The following is an 18,770-nucleotide window of genomic DNA, read 5'->3' on the forward strand; positions in this document are numbered from 1 at the left end:
TGCTTGACATTATGGTAAAATCAAATGAAATCAGCCAAGACTTCAGAAAAAAAATAGTAGACCTCCACAGTCTGGTTCATCCTTTGGAGCAATTTCCAAACACCTGAAGGTACCATGTTCATCTGTACAAACAATAGTACTGTCACGCCCTGACCATAGAGAGCCCTTGTTTCTCTATGGTGTAGTAGGTCAGGGTGTGACTACATGTTATTCTAGTTGATCATTTCTATGTTGTGTTCTAGTTTATATTTTGTTGTTGGTGTTTTGTATAATTCCCAATTAGAGGCAGCTGGTAATCTTTGTCTCTATTTGGGGATCATATTTAAGTAGACATTTTTCCCACCTGTGTTTGTGGGATATTATTTTGTGTTTGTGCATGTGTACCACGTAGTCACATACCGTTGTTCGTTAATTTGATTTCTTGGTTTTGGCTTAAGTTTCACATTGGAATAAATATGTGGAACTCAAAATCCGCTGCGCCTTGGTCCCGTTCTTACGACACACGTGACAGAATAACCCACCAAAAGAGGACCAAGCAGTGTATCCACGGGGTAAAGGAGTTTTGGACATGGGAAGAAGTGATGGGTGGATGCGAGACCCTCCCTCAGCGGCAGACGGAAGGTAATAATGGAGGACAGCGGCGACGACAGGGTTCACGTCCACCGAAAGCCCAAGGACAACTCCAAGATTATGGTGGGGGCACAAGGGGTGGCCGGCTGAAATGCGTGAAGAGCCAGAGCACATGGAGCAGGCGATAGAGATGTGGTCAGTCGACCCAAGGAGAGTGCCAGAGCCCGCATGGGAGTTGATGGAACAGTGTGAGGAAGGATACCGGAGAATGGAGTTTGCTAGGAGTATGCGGCAGCGCAAGAGCGCTGAAGAGCGGTGCCATATGTGATGGCCTCCAGTGCGCCGTCCCAGTCCGGTACATCCTGTGCCTCCTCCCCTCACTCTCCCTGAAGTCGGTGTCACCAGTCCGGTGCCACCTGTTTCGGCTCCACATACCAGGCCTCCAGTGCGTCTCCCCAGTCCGGTACGTCATGTGCTCGCTCCCCTCACTCTCCCTGAAGTGCGTGTCACCAGTCCGGTAGCACCTGTAACGGCTCCACTCACTAGGCCTCCGGCGACGGTTCACAGTCCAGAGCTTCCGGTGACGGTTCACAGTTCAGAGCTTCTGGCGACTGTCAATGGTCCGGAACCTCCAGCGACGTTCAACGGTCCAGACCTCCAGCGACGATCAATGGTCCAGAACCTCCAGCGACGTTCAATGGTCTTGAACCTCCAGCGACATTCAATGGTCCGGAACCTCCAGCGACAGTCAAGGGTCCGGAACCTCCACCGACGGTCAATGTTATGGAACCAACAGCGACGGTCAACGGTCACGAGCTTCCAGGCAAGGCGTCCAGTCCTGCTCCAGGGCAGGAGCCTTCCTCTGCGTTTGGGCCCAGTACGGGCACGGTGTCCAGTCCCGCTCCAGGGCAGGAGCCCTCCTCTGCGCCGGTGCCCGGTACAGGCACGGCGTTAAGCCCGGCGCCATGGTTGGATCTATGGTCTGGGGTGGGCTACGACCAGCACCGGAGCCGCCACCGACGCTCGTCACCTCCCTAACCTCCCCATTTGGTTTCAGGTTTTGTGGCCGAAGTCCGGACCTTTGGGGGGGTAATGTCACGCCCTGACCATAGAGAGCCCTTGTACTCTCAAAGAGTACTTTGGTGCGAAAAGTGCAAATCAATCCCAGAACAACAGCAAGAGACCTTGTGAAGATGCTGAAGGAAACAGGTACGAAATGATTGATATCCACAGGAAAAACTAGTCCTATATTGACATAACCTGAAAGCCCGCTCAGCAAGGAAGAAGCCACTGCTCCAAAACCGCCACAAAAATGCCAGACTACGGTTTGCAACTGCATATGGGGACAAAGTGACCATGCTTATGTTTGGAGGAAATGGGAGGAGGCATGCAAGTGAAAAGAACACCATCCTTACCGTGAAGCATGGGGGTGACAGCATCATGTTGTGGGGTTGCTTTACTGCAGGAGGGACTGGTGCACTTCACAAAATAGATTACATCATGAGGATGGAAAAATATGTGGATATATTGAAGCAACATCTCAAGACATCAGTCAGAAGTTGAAGCTTGGTCGCAAATGATTCTTCCAAATGGACAATGCTTGGGGCATACTTAAAATCTGTGTCAAAATCGACAACAAAGTCAAGGTATTGGAGTGGCCATCACACAGCCCTGACCTCAATCCTATAGAAAACTTGTGGGCAAAACTGAAAAAGCATGCGGGAGCAAGGAGGACTACAATCCTGACTCAGTTACACCAGCTCTGTCAGGAGGAATGGGCCACAATTCATCCAACTTATTGTGGGAAGCTTGTGGAAGGCTACCCAAAATGTTTGACCCAAGTTAAACAATTTAAAGGCAATGCTACCAGATACTAATTGAGTGTATGTAAACTTCTGACCCACTGGGAATGTGATGAAAGAAATCAAATAAAATAATTGTCTCTACTATTATTCTGACTTTTCACATCCTTAAAATAAAGTGGTGATCCTAACTGACCTAAGACATGGAATTTGCAGTGGGATTAAATGTCAGGAATCGTGAAAAACTGAGTTTAAATGTATTTAGCTCAGATGTTTGGAAACTTCTGACTTCAACTGTATGTTTCCCATGTTAACTCTTTATGGCTGCAGGGGAAGTATTGAGTAGCTTGGATGAAAAGGTGCCCATTGTAAATGGCCAGCTCCTCAGTCTCAGTTGCTAATATATGCATAGTATTATTAGTATTGGATAGAAACACTCTAAAGTTTCCAAAACTGTCAAAATATTGTCTGTGAGTATCACAGAACTGATAGTGCAGGCGAAACCCTGAGGAAAATCAAAACATGAAGTGGCTTCTATTTTGAAAACTCCATGTTCCATAGCCTCCCTTTGCTCCATTTAAAGGGATATGAACCAGATTCCTTTTCCTATCGCTTCCTCAAGGTGTCAACAGTCTTCAGACATAGTTTCAGGATTTTATTTTGAAAAATTAGCCAGAATGATAACATCGCGTCAAGTGGTAACATGACTTTTGTTCGCGCAACAGTTTGGATAGGTTTTGCTTTTCCCCCTCCTACTGTGAAAGACATTTGTGGTTGATATATTATTGATTATATATTTTTAAAACAACCTGAGGATTGATTATAAAAAACGTTTGACATGTTTCTGTGGACATTATGGAAACTATTTGGAATTTTCTGCGTTGTCGTGACCGCTCTTTCCTGTGGATTTCTGAACATAAGGCGACAAACAAACGGAGGTATTTTGGATATAAAAATAATCTTTATGGAACAAAAGGAACATTTGTTGTGTAACTGGGAGTTTGGTGAGTGAAAACATCCAAAGATCATCAAAGGTAAACAATTCATTTGATTGCTTTTCTGCTTTTCGTGACCAAGCTTCCTGATGCTAAGTGTACTTAATGTTTTGTTGTGCGATCCATAAACTTACACAAACGCTTGGATTGCTTTCGCTGTAAAACATCATTTCAAAATCTGACACGACAGGTGGATTAACAAAAGGTTAAGATGTGTTTTCCAATATTGCACTTGTGATTTCATGAATATAAATATTTGTAGTAATATTTATTGAATGTAGCGCTATGCTATTCAGCGGTTGTTGATGACACTTATCCAGATTGCAGCTATAACAAGTTCATAAAGCCCCTTGAATTGAGAGAGACAGAGACAGAGATGGATCGTTTAACATGTATAATATATTGTTCTCTCCACAGGTGAGCTACTTTGCGACCTGTACCTGTCTGACAGATAAACTCTCCTACCCCTCGTTCCAGCGGACTGTGCCCAGTGACCTGTTCCAGGTGTGAAGGAAGATGAGAAATTTTTTGATATAAGTACTGCAAAATCAATGTGTTAAGTACACTTTTAAGTATTCATATATTGCTCAGTTGAATAAACTCTAGTTAAATAATCACCACCATACAACGCAAATTGTAATAATAATAAACAAAAATTAAATAATAAAAATTTAATCACGGTGCCAGATTACAATGAGGTTTATAGTAAATGTTTCTCTGAACACATTGCTTTTGCTGCTATGAAATAAGATGGATAAGCAACATAGAATACCAACTGTTGGTCATCCTCAGCTGGGATATCTACTGGTTCAAAAGATCTGAGTGACACAGAGAGAATTTAATCTAATGTGTCACGTGTGTCACGGCTCAGGATAAGACCCAGATGCAGACACAGGGCAACAATAGTTTGAATCTCCAATATTTATTATAACAAAAGGGTAAGGCAAACGGCAGGTCGAGGGCAGGTAGAGGATCGTAATCCAGGTCAGGACAGGCAGGTACAGGGTGGCAGGTAAACTCAGGGTCAGGACAGGCAGGTACAGGGTGGCAGGTAAACTCAGGGTCAGGACAGGCAGGTACAGGGCGGCAGGTAAACTCAGGGTCAGGACAGGCAGGTACAGGGTGGCAGGCAGGTAGGTACAGGGCGGCAGGTAAACTCAGGGTCAGGACAGGCAGGTACAGGGTGGCAGGTAAACTCAGGGTCAGGACAGGCAGAAAGATCAGAGACTAGAACAGGAACATGAGGAAACTCGCTGGTAAGAACTAACAAGACAAGATGAACTGGCAACAGACACGCAGAAAAAACAGGTATTAATACACAGGGGATAATGGGTAGAAATGGGAGACACCTGGTGGGGGGTGGAGACAAGCAGGTATTAATACACAGGAGATAATGGGTAGAAATGGGAGACACCTGGTGGGGGGTGGAGACAAGCAGGTATTAATACACAGGGGATAGTAGGTAGAAATGGGAGACACCTGGTGGGGGGTGGAGACAAGCAGGTATTAATACACAGGAGATAATGGGTAGAAATGGGAGACACCTGGTGGGGGGTGGAGACAAGCAGGTATTAATACACAGGGGATAATGGGTAGAAATGGGAGACACCTGGTGGGGGGTGGAGACAAGCAGGTATTAATACACAGGAGATAATGGGTAGAAATGGGAGACACCTGGTGGGGGGTGGAGACAAGCAGGTATTAATACACAGGAGATAATGGGTAGAAATGGGAGACACCTGGTGGGGGGTGGAGACAAGCAGGTATTAATACATAGGGGATACTGGGTAGAAATGGGAGACACCTGGTGGGGGGTGGAGACAAGCAGGTATTAATACACAGGAGATAATGGGTAGAAATGGGAGACACCTGGTGGGGGGTGGAGACAAGCAGGTATTAATACACAGGAGATAATGGGTAGAAATGGGAGACACCTGGTGGGGGGTGGAGACAAGCAGGTATTAATACACAGGGGATAATGGGTAGAAATGGGAGACACCTGGTGGGGGGTGGAGACAAGCAGGTATTAATACACAGGAGATAATGGGTAGAAATGGGAGACACCTGGTGGGGGGTGGAGACAAGCAGGTATTAATACACAGGAGATAATGGGTAGAAATGGGAGACACCTGGTGGGGGGTGGAGACAAGCATGTATTAATACACAGGGGATAATGGGTAGAAATGGGAGACACCTGGTGGGGGGTGGAGACAAGCAGGTATTAATACACAGGAGATAATGGGTAGAAATGGGAGACACCTGGTGGGGGGTGGAGACAAGCAGGTATTAATACACAGGAGATAATGGGTAGAAATGGGAGACACCTGGTGGGGGGTGGAGACAAGCAGGTATTAATACACAGGAGATAATGGGTAGAAATGGGAGACACCTGGTGGGGGGTGGAGACAAGCAGGTATTAATACACAGGAGATAATGGGTAGAAATGGGAGACACCTGGTGGGGGGTGGAGACAAGCAGGTATTAATACACAGGAGATAATGGGTAGAAATGGGAGACACCTGGTGGGGGGTGGAGACAAGCAGGTCAAATGAGATTTTAACACTATAGATTTTATCATATAACATTGGAATATCTAAAGTGACCCTATTACTAGTTAATAGTTACAATGTTACCAATGATTAACTGCTAAATTGTTGGTCATCTCTGTCAGAGTAGTTCTACCTAACTGTATGATAAACCATATAACTGAACGTTACAATGTTTATCTCCCTCAATCATTTCTTAATAACGTTTATCATTGGATGTCTTCTCCATAAGGTGTTTCTTGGTGTTCTTCTCCGGTCGGAACAGAATAATGAAGCATTTAGGAACAAATAATAGAAAGAACAACCCAAAGCTAGAGGTGATGATGGCAAAGATCTCCACAGCAACAGTCAACTTCCCAGGAGAGCTGACATAAGCTGGGATAAAGGTGATCCAGACTGCACAAAATATGAGCATGCTGCAGGTGTTGAATTTGGCCTCATTGAAGTTATCAGGCAGCTTCCGAGCCAGACAAGCCAGCACAAAGCACAAGAGAGACAGAAGTCCTATATAGCCCAACACAGCCCAGAATGCCCCTACAGAGCCTAAGTCACACTTGAGAAGGACCTTTTCCTTGTAGTTAGTGAGGTTATTAATGGGGAAGGGAGGAGACAGGACCAACCACAGAGTGCATATCAAAGCCTGGACAAATGTGAATGACACTACAGTCAACCTCTGCTGTGGAGGACTGTTAAGGGATTTTTTATCAATAATGACGAATTATGTATACATTTCAATCAGGACTGACTAATCAGAATACTATTATGTTACTGTATAGATGTATGAATTTTCTTTTAACCCTAGTACTGAATATAATGTGTGTAAATATAATCAATAATTAGTACAATGACTGTCTGTTCCTTGGTAGAAATTAATGAACTTATTGCCAGACTGGCTAGAATGCTTATCTGCACAGGCAGACCTTGGCTCGGGTCGTAAATTATCTTAGTAGGGAGAGACGATGTGGGAAGGCTTGAGAACTATACAGCCATTGTACTGGAGCGGAGATGAGACGGGGTAGTACGAAAACTAATGACGCCATTTTCAGTTTATAACCTGTGGGAAACTGTATCATGTTCAGTACTCTCGAGAATAAACGCTGATGGTCGACTTTGAGACTGGTCTCTGTCCATTTTATGCAAATAAGAGTCTTACAAATTCTTAGGAATTGACAGGGTATTGAATTTTAATTGAGTATTTAAACATACAGGAATTAAATTCCTCTAACAATTGGTCCTTCGAGCCGGATCTAAATACCCGTCTCTGCCATCTGAAGGTCGTACACCGTAAATCGTGCACGAGCGGATCTGGTCCCGTTATTTAAGACCTGGCCTCTGAATTGAGGGTAAAGACCAGGCTGGTGTACACCCCAGACCGACAGGGACGGTGACTAGATCCAACAAAGTGCTTTTCCCAGTCGGTGGCAAGGTCAGTAGCCTTTATTCTCGAATTTGGGAGGAACTATTTAAGATATTTTTGATTGGATGTTCTAAAGGAGTTTGGATTTAATCAATGATAGGTGAATATTCTGAACAAATACAATAGGTTTCTACTTTGTGTTTTAACCAAAATAGATAGGAAGGAAGGAAACAGGTCTGAAATGACCCGTGGTAAGGTGCACTACCATAAATAAAATAGAACTTAATAAATCCTGGTTTTGCAAGCCGAAGGGTTATTAAGGGTGGGATATAGTAAGTTTTGTTAGATAGGATGGTCGTTCTGTACAAATAGGATAGCTATTAATTCAAAAGACATACCTAAATAAAGTTTTCACCTACAGTGCCTTGCGAAAGTATTCGGCCCCCTTGAACTTTGCGACCTTTTGCCACATTTCAGGCTTCAAACATAATTATATAAAACTGTATTTTTTTGTGAAGAATCAACAATAAGTGGGACACAATCATGAAGTGGAACGACATTTATTGGATATTTCAAACTTTTTTAACAAATAAAAAACGGAAAAATTGGGCGTGCAAAATTATTCAGCCCCCTTAAGTTAATACTTTGTAGCGCCACCTTTTGCTGCGATTACAGCTGTAAGTCGCTTGGGGTATGTCTCTATCAGTTTTGCACATCGAGAGACTGAAATGTTTTCCCATTCCTCCTTGCAAAACAGCTCGAGCTCATTGAGGTTGGATGGAGAGCATTTGTGAACAGCAGTTTTCAGTTCTTTCCACATATTCTCGATTGGATTCAGGTCTGGACTTGGACTTGGCCTTTCTAACACCTGGATATGTTTATTTTTTAACCATTCCATTGTAGATTTTGCTTTATGTTTTGGATCATTGTCTTGTTGGAAGACAAATCTCCGTCCCTGTTTCAGGTCTTTTGCAGACTCCATCAGGTTTTCTTCCAGAATGGTCCTGTATTTGGCTCCATCCATCTTCCCATCAATTTGAACCATCTTCCCTGTCCCTGCTGAAGAAAAGCAAGCCCAAACCATGATGCTGCCACCACCATGTTTGACAGTGGGGATGGTGTGTTCATTGTGATGAGCTGTGTTGCTTTTACGCCAAACATAACGTTTTGCATTGTTGCCAAAAAGTTCAATTTTGGTTTCATCTGACCAGAGCACCTTCTTCCACATGTTTGGTGTGTCTCCCAGGTGGCTTGTGGTAAACTTTAAACGATATTCTTTATGGATATCTTTAAGAAATGGCTTTCTTCTTGCCTCTCTTCCATAAAGGCCAGATTTGTGCAATATACGACTGATTGTTGTCCTATGGACAGAGTCTCCCACCTCAACTGTAGATCTCTGCAATTCATCCAGAGTGATCATGGGCCTCTTGGCTGCATCTCTGATCAGTCTTCTCCTTGTATGAGCTGAAAGTTTAGAGGGACGGCCAGGTCTTGGTAGATTTGCAGTGGTTTGATACTCCTTCCATTTCAATATTATCGCTTGCACAGTGCTCCTGGGGATGTTTAAAGCTTGGGAAATCTTTTTGTATCCAAATCCGGCTTTAACAGTATCTCGGACCTGCCTGGTGTGTTCCTTGTTCTTCATGATGCTCTCTGCGCTTTTAACGGACCTCTGAGACTATCACAGTGCAGGTGCATTTATACGGAGACTTGATTACACACAGGTGGATTGTATTTATCATCATTAGTCATTTATGTCAACATTGGATCATTCAGAGATCCTCACTGAACTTCTGGAGAGAGTTTGCTGCACTGAATAATTTTGCACACATAGTCAGACAGGAGAGCAGCTAAAGTAACTGGGTAAATACTCACACATAGTCAGACAGGAGAGCAACTAAAGTAACTGGGTAAATACACACACATAGTCAGACAGGAGAGCAACTAAAGTAACTGGGTAACGATAAATACACACACATAGAAGGTAAAATATAGAAAGTCACAGATAAGTGATTAGATACCATAGCTACTAGTGTCGGTAAGGATTTATTAATCATGGGTAGTAAATCCTCCAAGGAGGTCCCGGAACGGACGCGAGATTACCGTTATATGGAGCAGAAAGACAGAAGGAATGTTGATTTCTGTTTAAAATGGAGAATAAAAGGTTTGGTTTTGATGGGCATCTAGATGTTGAAAAGTTAGAATTTCTTATAAAACAGATACATAAGGAATGTGGCAAAGGACATGCAGAAGCAGAACAAACAAGGCTTATACACAGCCGGAGTTTGGCTTTCAGAAGCAAAAAAAAGATGCACTGCCTTCCACTCCGGGCAGATGAAAAAGGTTAGCCAATTGGGCGGGGGTGAGGGTAACAAACTATATCCTTCTCGAGTATACCAAGAAAACAGAGGTAATCCTGTCGATGAAATAGTGGTTGTGAGAATACGGCTGCAGGAGCTACCTGCAATATCACCACCCATATATGTGAAGCCTGCTGAAGCCGAGGATAATAGAGGCAGAAAAAGGAAAAAGGTCGAGAAAAGTGGATGAGGTGAGTCAAAAGAAAAGTATAAAATGTTATAATTGTCATGAAACTGGACATTTCGCCCGGGAGTGTAACACTCCCTACAAACGTCACCACCAATATTGTAATTTAACAAAGGAAAAGAAGGGAAGGCGCCCAAAATCTGACTCAGACAAGACAATGATGAACCCTGAATATAAGCTAATACTACTAAAATAGTCAGGAAGGGTTTAAATTAGGACTATTTTCGGGGAATTCTCGGTGCCGGAGTTTGCGACTAGAGACAATTATAATAATATAATTATTGGTGGGGAAACTCAATCATTTCAATAGCGGAAACTAAGGTTCGTATCTCAGCTTTGACACTGATAGACTAGAATTGATTTTAGATGTTAATTCAGCTATTTGTATGTTTTGCCTGGAAAAACATGGTTGCTTGTGTTTGTATATGATATGAACTGAACGTTTTTAATATGTTGTTTAGGTTGAATTGAAAGAAGAATTCATTAAAAATAATGGCGAGACAATTTCGATGTAATACTCTATTTTGCCCCAAAAAATCTGCTGGAATAATGTATTGAGATGGGAGTAGTATTTAAATAAATGTATCATAGAAGAAAAAGTCACCTAAACCTGATTAATTTTAGGGAATAACGGAGAGATACGATAAAGTGTTGTGCCACCAGGATGTTATATTTTTATGAATCGACTGACATACGAGATAAATTTAGCACAGAACATGGTACGTTTAAATGTTGGGGTATAGAAAGTTGAGAGGTTCGGTTGGTTTTACTTTGTCGATAGAATTTAAAGCAGAACTCAATCTGAATAGGGAATACATATTTTACAAGAGGCAGGCTGACTAGCGGCGTCATTACGTTGACTACACAACAAAGTTCCTCAAATTATGACAGAGAAAATGGGTTGTGGTATTTAGAGGGAAAATGCATTATAGCTTTGAGTTACTTTTCAAAAGTGACTTTTCAAAAACTTTTCAAAAGTTCCAAATACATTTTTTAAAAAGGAGCTGAATATCGTAAGGAAAAGATGCTACAGCAACAGAATTGCTAGGTGTTCCATTGGGCTATATTTGGCTATAATATAGGGAGGTAAGAATAGTTGAATCGCAAAAAGTTGTGATTGTTTCCCGGGTATTGATTTTTGGTTAGGTAACGCCAGTGAATTCGAACAAGAAGTTAACGTATTCTAAACATTATCTGTTTTCATTACGGGGAACAATGAAATGTCTACAATAGGGTATGGCTAAATGGGGAATGTTTTATTTTAAAGGGACAGTGCACGTTTATCACAGTTGTTTGAGTCTAATGTCAGGGTTGAAAGTATTTTGGGGCGACAATTTGGAGATAGACTGAATGAGTTACATGAAACATCTAGGAAATTTAAAACAAATTATTTGAGGGGATAATCATAATTATTAGGTTTTGTTGTTGTAGTAAACATTTGGGTTAACAAGATATCTTAAAGATATCTTAAAGGGGTACACTCACATATGGAATATTATGAGTTTTATTTTCTGAGTTTTAATTAGACAAGTGAATGAAAATGGTTAAAGATAAAAGCTTCTTTAATATGGTGATGAACACGAACGTAAAGGCGTGGTGTGACCTTTGACCTTATCATGGCTATCTCTTGGGGTCTGATCAGCCTCAGGGGAGAGCCATTTGTATAATGAATTTGTGGTCATTTGGGTTACTAGTTTTAAGGTAAATTAATTATAATGGAGTTATAGTTTTGGGTTCGAATTTTTGTTTGAACCGCAGATGAGAAAGTGGTTCAAGATTCTGTTTTACAACATTAGCTGTGAAGGTTTTGAACTGGCTATTATTGATTTGGTATTACAACAGAAAAAAAATCATATTTTTCATTGAGAATAAATAGGGGGAGATAAGATACATTGAGGTTTGGATAGGAGATGTATTAAGCCAATAGGGCAGGAAATTACATAGAAAAATAAGTTACAGTTCTTAGGGGTGATCAATTACTGTAGATAAGGTATTCCACACACTATGTAACATATATTATATTATTGATGAAACTGATTTTAAGGTCAATTCATGTTATTGTCAGATAAAATACTGTGGATCCCTGAAGGAAAAAGCTTATTAGTGTAGGAAGGATTTGATATGGTTAGCATTTATTTTGACTTTGTTTGACTATTAAGAGGTTTTTATTAAAATAGTATTACATTTTGACAGGAATATATGACATCTGTGATGATTTAGCATTTTTGTTAGGATTAAGATAGATTGATTAAGGAAATGTAAGGACTTTGGAGATTGCCACTCATAGACATGTTTTTTCTAAAATCAATGATTTTAGATAAAGTCAAACAGTGAGACTTTTAGTGGTATTTGAGAGATAGGAGAGAAAAGGGTTACTGTTTAAATCGGTAAATATATATATTTAAGAACATATATAAGTAGCACATATACTTGTTAAAGTAGATAAGACACTTGACAGAGAATTGGTACAGGATTGATATGAATGGATGCCCAAGGGAGAATTGGACGTACATGATAATGTCAGAACATAAGGATAATTTACTAATCCTACCTAAGTCATTATTTAGGGTAGATAAGGTAGTTACCTGGGCAGAGCCAGGTATCAAAAGGGGGATGGGGAAGTTTGTGGTCTAGGATAGGAAACTAATAATAATAAACAAATAAAAAATAAAATGTAACAAATTGAAGTTTTGAAGCATTGAAGTTAAAGATATAATCAGATAAAACATATGAGAAACTGTTTGTTAACCAAGCCTGTATGTCCAGGATTTTATGCATTACAGGTGAATTACAGGTGAAGTCACTCAATCCAGTCCCTGGGGCCTGTTGGGGGGACCATACCAAGGACTCCTGGTGACAGCTAGCTGAATGAGAAAGACCCGGATTAATATCACACTGCGGGAGGGTAAGACACCTTGACACTGTCGAACAACAGCAGTGTTCGAGAGGAGAACTGGAATTAACAGAATTCCGGGGGCCATCTCTCGAATGAAGATTTCCTTTCCCGTCATTCCATCCCTGTTTTTGTTCATAGAAGTGAAAGTGTGTCTGGCTCTTGCTAATGATGTGTTTTCTGGAAGAGAGTGGGGCTTTATGGGTGGGCTGTCAATCCTGAGCTGTCTGGTTGTGAGACCTTATTCCTGATACACCATGAACCCCGAGAAGGCCAGAAGGTAATATTGACATAGTTAAACAATGAGGATTAACCAAGCATTAACCAAGCATAAGAGATCACTTGATCTGGATAAACAGGAAGTGAGAGTGGGATTGGGAAGGATGTCTCAGTGGAGTTCTAGGTAGACCAAATGGGGCCTCTGACTCCTTGGCAGTTCAGGACTAAGAGCAGCTATTATGGAAGCTGTGTAGTTCATGGAAACAGGTTATAGCTCACATCATGTGAGAGGGCTACATAAATCTACATACCCAGCATGGAAGAAGCTGGAGTGTAGTGAAAGTAAGGGTTTCAGTTGATAACCTAGTGCATTCCAGGTAGAAAAAAGTTAGAGCAGCTAATTGCTCTATAGTCAGCAGAATACAAGCAGAGTCCCCCTGAAAAAGCAGATACTGACTGTGGAGTTGACCAGAGCCAAGAGCCGGTGTGGATAGTTCAGATGAAAGATCTTAAGGAAAGGGAAACTGGTTACCTAAGGGAATGGCCTGTATGGTAGAGCTATTCATGGAAGCAGGAAAGCCAGATAATAACAGTTATATGGATTTGCACTATTTATATCCACATGTTCCTCTGAAATCTAAGCTTCCTCCTTTCACAGAGGCAAGGGAGACTGTTTACGGTTTGATATAGTACTTCTGGGAAATATGTGGGGGAAATCAGTACCTGCAATAGGACAGAGTAATGGGCAGGTGGAGCGCGTAAACCAGGAAGTGGGCAGGTTTCTGCGGTCCTATTGCCGGGACCGGCCTGGTGAGTGGGAAAGGTATGTTCCCTGGGCTGAACTAGCTCAGAACTCCCTACGCCACTCCTCAACTAACTTGTCCCCTTTTGAGTGTGTGTTAGGTTACCAGCCGGTCCTGGCCCCATGGCATCAGAGCCAGACCGAGGCTCCTGCGGTTAGCGGGAGAACGGCAGAAGAGGAGCGCTGACCAGCACCGCAGTGAGGCCCCCGTGTTTGCACCGGGGGACAGGGTCTGGCTCTCGACCCGAAACCTGCCCCTCCGCCTGCCCTGTCGGAAGCTGGGGCCGCAGTGTGTGGGGCCGTTCAAAGTCCTGAGGAGAATAAACGAGGTGTGTTACAGGTTACAACTTCCTAGGTATTACCGTATTAACCCCTTGTTTCATGTGTCTCTCCTCAGGCCGGTGGTGGCTGGTCCCCTGCAAGAAGGTGAGGTGCCTGAGGTCCCTCAGGACATCGAGGGGTCCCCGGTGTACATAGTTCGGGGCATTCTGGAATGGAGACGCCGGGTGGGGGGCCTACAGTACCTCGTGGACTGGGAGGGGTACGGTCCGGTGGAGAGATGCTGGGTTCCGGTGGGGGACATTTTGGACCCTTCCCTCCCGTGAGAGATTTCCACCGCCTCCACCCGGATCGCCCAGCACCTCGTCCTCCGGGTAGTCCTCGAGGACGGTGGCGGCGTGCTGCGGGGGCCGTGTGTCAGGGGGGGGGTTACTGTCACGACTTCCGCCGAAGTTGCCTCTCCTGCCTGTTCGGGCGGTGCTCGGCGGTCGTCGTCACCGTCCTACTAGCCACTACCGATCCCTTTTTCATTTGTCTGTTGGTTTTGTCTTTTTAGTTTCACCTGTGTGTATTTTAGTTTAATTAACGTCCTTATATGTAGTAGGTTGTCCCGCCCTTGTTTTGTGCGGGATTGTTTTTGTATTCATGTCATTTGGTGTAGTCCTTGTGTTTTATTCTCCGGTCTATTTTGATCCTGTGCTGGATTATTCACCCTGTGTGTTGGGTTGACCGTGTTTTTTGTGCGCCGGAGAATAAACTGTCGAACCACTGAAACCTGCTCTCTGCGCTTGATTCCACCCACCTTGATAAAACGTGACAGTTATGGGCTACCTTCACCTGTGTGACTGTGTTAGTTTTGTGCAGATGTGTTTGATTGCGTGTATGAAAGTTATAATTTCCAGGGTTCTGGAGAAATCAATGACACTTCAGATGGTGATATATGGACCAATCCTAAGCTCTGACCAGTGGAATACAAAATACATGGCTCCGGACGTAATAGAAGAATCCGGATCCTTTCACTCGCGAGGAGACCATATTTGATGTTTAGGGAATTTAGATGTTTTCTTGTTTCAATGAAGATTGTAACGGAAATTCTGATGAGAAGAGTTATGATTCTGATGTTGGCCTAAAAACAGTCCATGTGAATGCAAGAATTGGGTTATGTTTAGGTGATATTTTGATAACAATAAATATTTCTAATAAAAAACAGAAGTATGCTTTAAATTTTTTTATAAAACTAGATGTGTGATTGGATGTATAATATTTAATCAAAGGGTGGATATGTTAAGGGATTTTTTATCAATAATGACGAATTATGTATACATTTCAATCAGGACTGACTAATCAGAATACTATTATGTTACTGTATAGATGTATGAATTTTCTTTTAACCCTAGTACTGAATATAATGTGTGTAAATATAATCAAGAATTAGAACAATGACTGTCTGTTCCTTGGTAGAAATGAATGAACTTATAGCCAGACTGGCTAGAATGCTTATCTACACAGGCAGACCTTGGCTCGGGTTGTAAATTATCTTAGTAGGGGGTGACGATGTGGGAAGGCTTGAGAACTATACAGCCATTGTACTGGAACGGAATGAGACGGGGTAGTATGAAAACTAATGATGTCATTTTCAGTTTATAACCTGTGGGAAACTGTATCATGTTCAGTACTCTCGAGAATAAACGCTGATGGTCGATTTTGAGACTGGTCTCTGTCCATTTTATGCAAATAAGAGTCTTACAAATTCTTAGGAATTGACAGAGTGTTGAATTTTAATTGGGTATTAAAACATAGAGGAATTAAATTCCTGTAACAAGGTCCAAACCATTTCATGATATTACTGCCTGGAAGTGTAGCCCTGATGGCCATCAACAACACTTTTGTTTTATCCAGAACACAAGAGAAGCAGAGAACGAAGGTGATCCCAAACACTGTGTGACGCAGCATACAGGAGCACTCAGAAGGCCGGCCAATGAAAGTAAGAGAACACAGAAAACACAGAGTCAAGGAGAAGAGCAGCAGGAAGCTCAGCTCAGAGTTGTTGGCCCTGACGATGGCCGACGGTGGCGGTAGAAGATGGTTGCCGTGGCGATGGCCAGACAAGCCCCGCCCACAGATCAGTCGGTCAGGATGATTCCGAGGACCTTCTGGAAGGACAGGAACTCCACAGGCTTAAGGATACAGCGGTCTCTCTCAGCGTTGGGCCAGTACTCTTCTGGACAGATCAGACAGTCTGAAGAATCTGACCAGGAGAAAACAACAGACATCAAATGTTAATAAATATAATAGATTCAGGTTTTATTTATTTACAAATAAATAACAACAATGCTGCACTGCGCCGATGTTGCTCAACATGCTGATGGTAGGCGTGGAGCCAGACTCGCCCACGATAGCTGTCACCTTAGCCGACCCAGAACACTGTTCTCCGGTATCAAACATGGGGTCCAGGCCGTTAGCCAGTTGGAAGGCCACTTTTACGGCCATGGGGACCGAGGAGCAGGAGTCGTGCACTTGATAACCGAGTGTGACACCAGGTAGAAGGTCCGAAATGTTGTTAATCTCCTCAACTGCGAAGACCATGGCGCGCTAGAAGCGCAACTCACGAGTATCCATGCTGTAAATAGAAGGTAGGTGAGTGAGCACCTCTTGACTAAATGGTAAACTGGCCTATAGAATATATGGTTATATGAGTGCAAACATCTTAATATCTAGCCATATTTTACTGTCAAAAGACCTACACTTTTGTTATCGGTAATTGAGGGCATTGTAGGATAGCCTGTATTTTGAAAATGTGACCCTTTGTAACAGTAGGCTTTATCTACTCTCTCAGATACAAACACACTTTTAATCTGTCTTAATAACACAGTCTATCTGTCTTTCAATGCTTTTCATATGTCTTTAAAACACAGTTAATCTGTTTGTAAACACACTGTTTATCTGTCTTCAAAACACTGTTCCTCTATATTTAAAACACAATGTATCTCTCTCCCCACACAGCCACAGTCCTGTCCCCATGTTCCCTCTTGCGCTCACTGACCTCCCTGTGCACTGCAGGGGCTCAGGCAGGCTGGTGTAGCTGTGATCCACAGTGTGCATATAGTAATGGATGGAGAAAACCCCCCGATGACAAAGTCCCCGTCCTGGGAGAACACCGGAGGACGAGGGGTGCCTTGGAGCCTGCATCTGACAGACTCCAGCCCAGAGACAGAGGCAGAGGCAGACGAGAGCAAGGCGAGCCCACCAGCCACCACAGTTAGATGTAGTAGAACCAGACTACCAGCCAGACTTGGATCGAGAGCAGGAGCCGGAGACAGCCTCATTCCCCTGATGTGTAGAAGGTACGGAGTAATACAGTGCCACACAGACCAACATAGGTTAGGTTACCTCTTACCTCTCTTACCTCTCCTCTCACTAATCCAAGGTGGCATAGCAGTTCAGACATCTTTTGTCCTCGTCTTGTCGTGTCCTGTATATATATATATATATTTACAACTTTTTCACATACACTTTATTTTTATTTTACATCAACTCATCTTCAAAACACTCTCCTGCAACCCGCCTCACCAATGTATATTTATAAAAAAGTATTATTTACCTCAGATCTGTAATCCTCCAAGAAGCTAGCCAGAAACTCCAAGAAGCTAGCCTGAAACTAGCCAGAAGCTAATCCAGAATCTTGTTCAGAAGCTAGTTAGCTCCTTTACTGGCAAATCGTTAGTATTCAGCTAACCACGGTTTGTGGTCATCAGCTATCCTTTAGCTCGAAAATCTATCGCCAGCGGCTCGGAACGGAACATACCGGACCAATTTTTCTCTCCATGTCCCTGGATTTCGACTGCTCTCTGGACATTCATACCCGGATCTCACAGCTAGCTAGCTGCTATCCGTGTGACTATCGGCCTTCGTCGATTCCGGAGCAAACATCAATTATTCCGGAGCTAGCAAGCTCCGTCAATCACTCCTGAGTTCCATCAATCACACCTGGGCTGCAGTCACCTATCCGGACCCGTTTTACTGCCTTCGCGGAGCCTGTTAACATTAGAAGCCTCCTCCCTAAGTTTGTTCTATTCACTGCTTTAGCACACTCTGCCAACCCGGATGTTCTAGCTGTGTCTGAATCCTGGCTTAGGAAGACCACCAAAAATTCAGACATTTTAATTCCAAACTACAACATTTTCAGACAAGATAGAACTGCCAAAGGGGGCGGTGTTGCAATCTACTGCAAAGATAGCCTGCAGAGTTCTGTCCTACTATCCAGGTCTGTACCCAAACAATTTGAACTTCTACTTTTAAAAATCCACCTCTCTAAAAACAAGTCTCTCACCGTTGCCGCCAGCTGTGCTCTGGACACCATATGTGAACTGATTGGCCCCCATCTATCTTCAGAGTTCGTGCTGCTAGGCGACCTAAACTGGAACATGCTTAACACCCCAGCCATCCTACAATCTAAACTTGATGCCCTCAATCTCACACAAATTATCAATGAACCTACCAGGTACCTCCCCAAAGCCTTAAACACGGGCACCCTCATAGATATCATCCTAACCAACTTCCCCTCTAAATACACCTCTGCTGTCTTCAACCAAGATCTCAGCGATCACTGCCTCATTGCCTGCATCCGTAATGGGTCAGCGGTCAAACGACCTCCACTCATCACTGTAAAACGCTCCCTGAAACACTTCTGCGAGCAGGCCTTTCTAATCGACCTGGCCGGGGTATCCTGGAAGGATATTGATCTCATCCCGTCAGTAGAG

General features: G+C 43.1%; 1 pseudogene; it reads right to left on the reverse strand.

Annotated features, from left to right (window-relative positions):
* Nucleotides 1–6,109: 6,109 nt before the first annotated feature.
* LOC109878821 (extracellular calcium-sensing receptor-like) lies at nt 6,110–17,336 on the reverse strand (annotated as a pseudogene).
* Between the last annotated feature and the right edge of the window lie 1,434 nt (nt 17,337–18,770).

The sequence above is a fragment of the Oncorhynchus kisutch genome, linkage group LG18, assembly GCF_002021735.2.
Source record: "Oncorhynchus kisutch isolate 150728-3 linkage group LG18, Okis_V2, whole genome shotgun sequence".
NCBI lineage: Eukaryota > Metazoa > Chordata > Actinopteri > Salmoniformes > Salmonidae > Oncorhynchus > Oncorhynchus kisutch.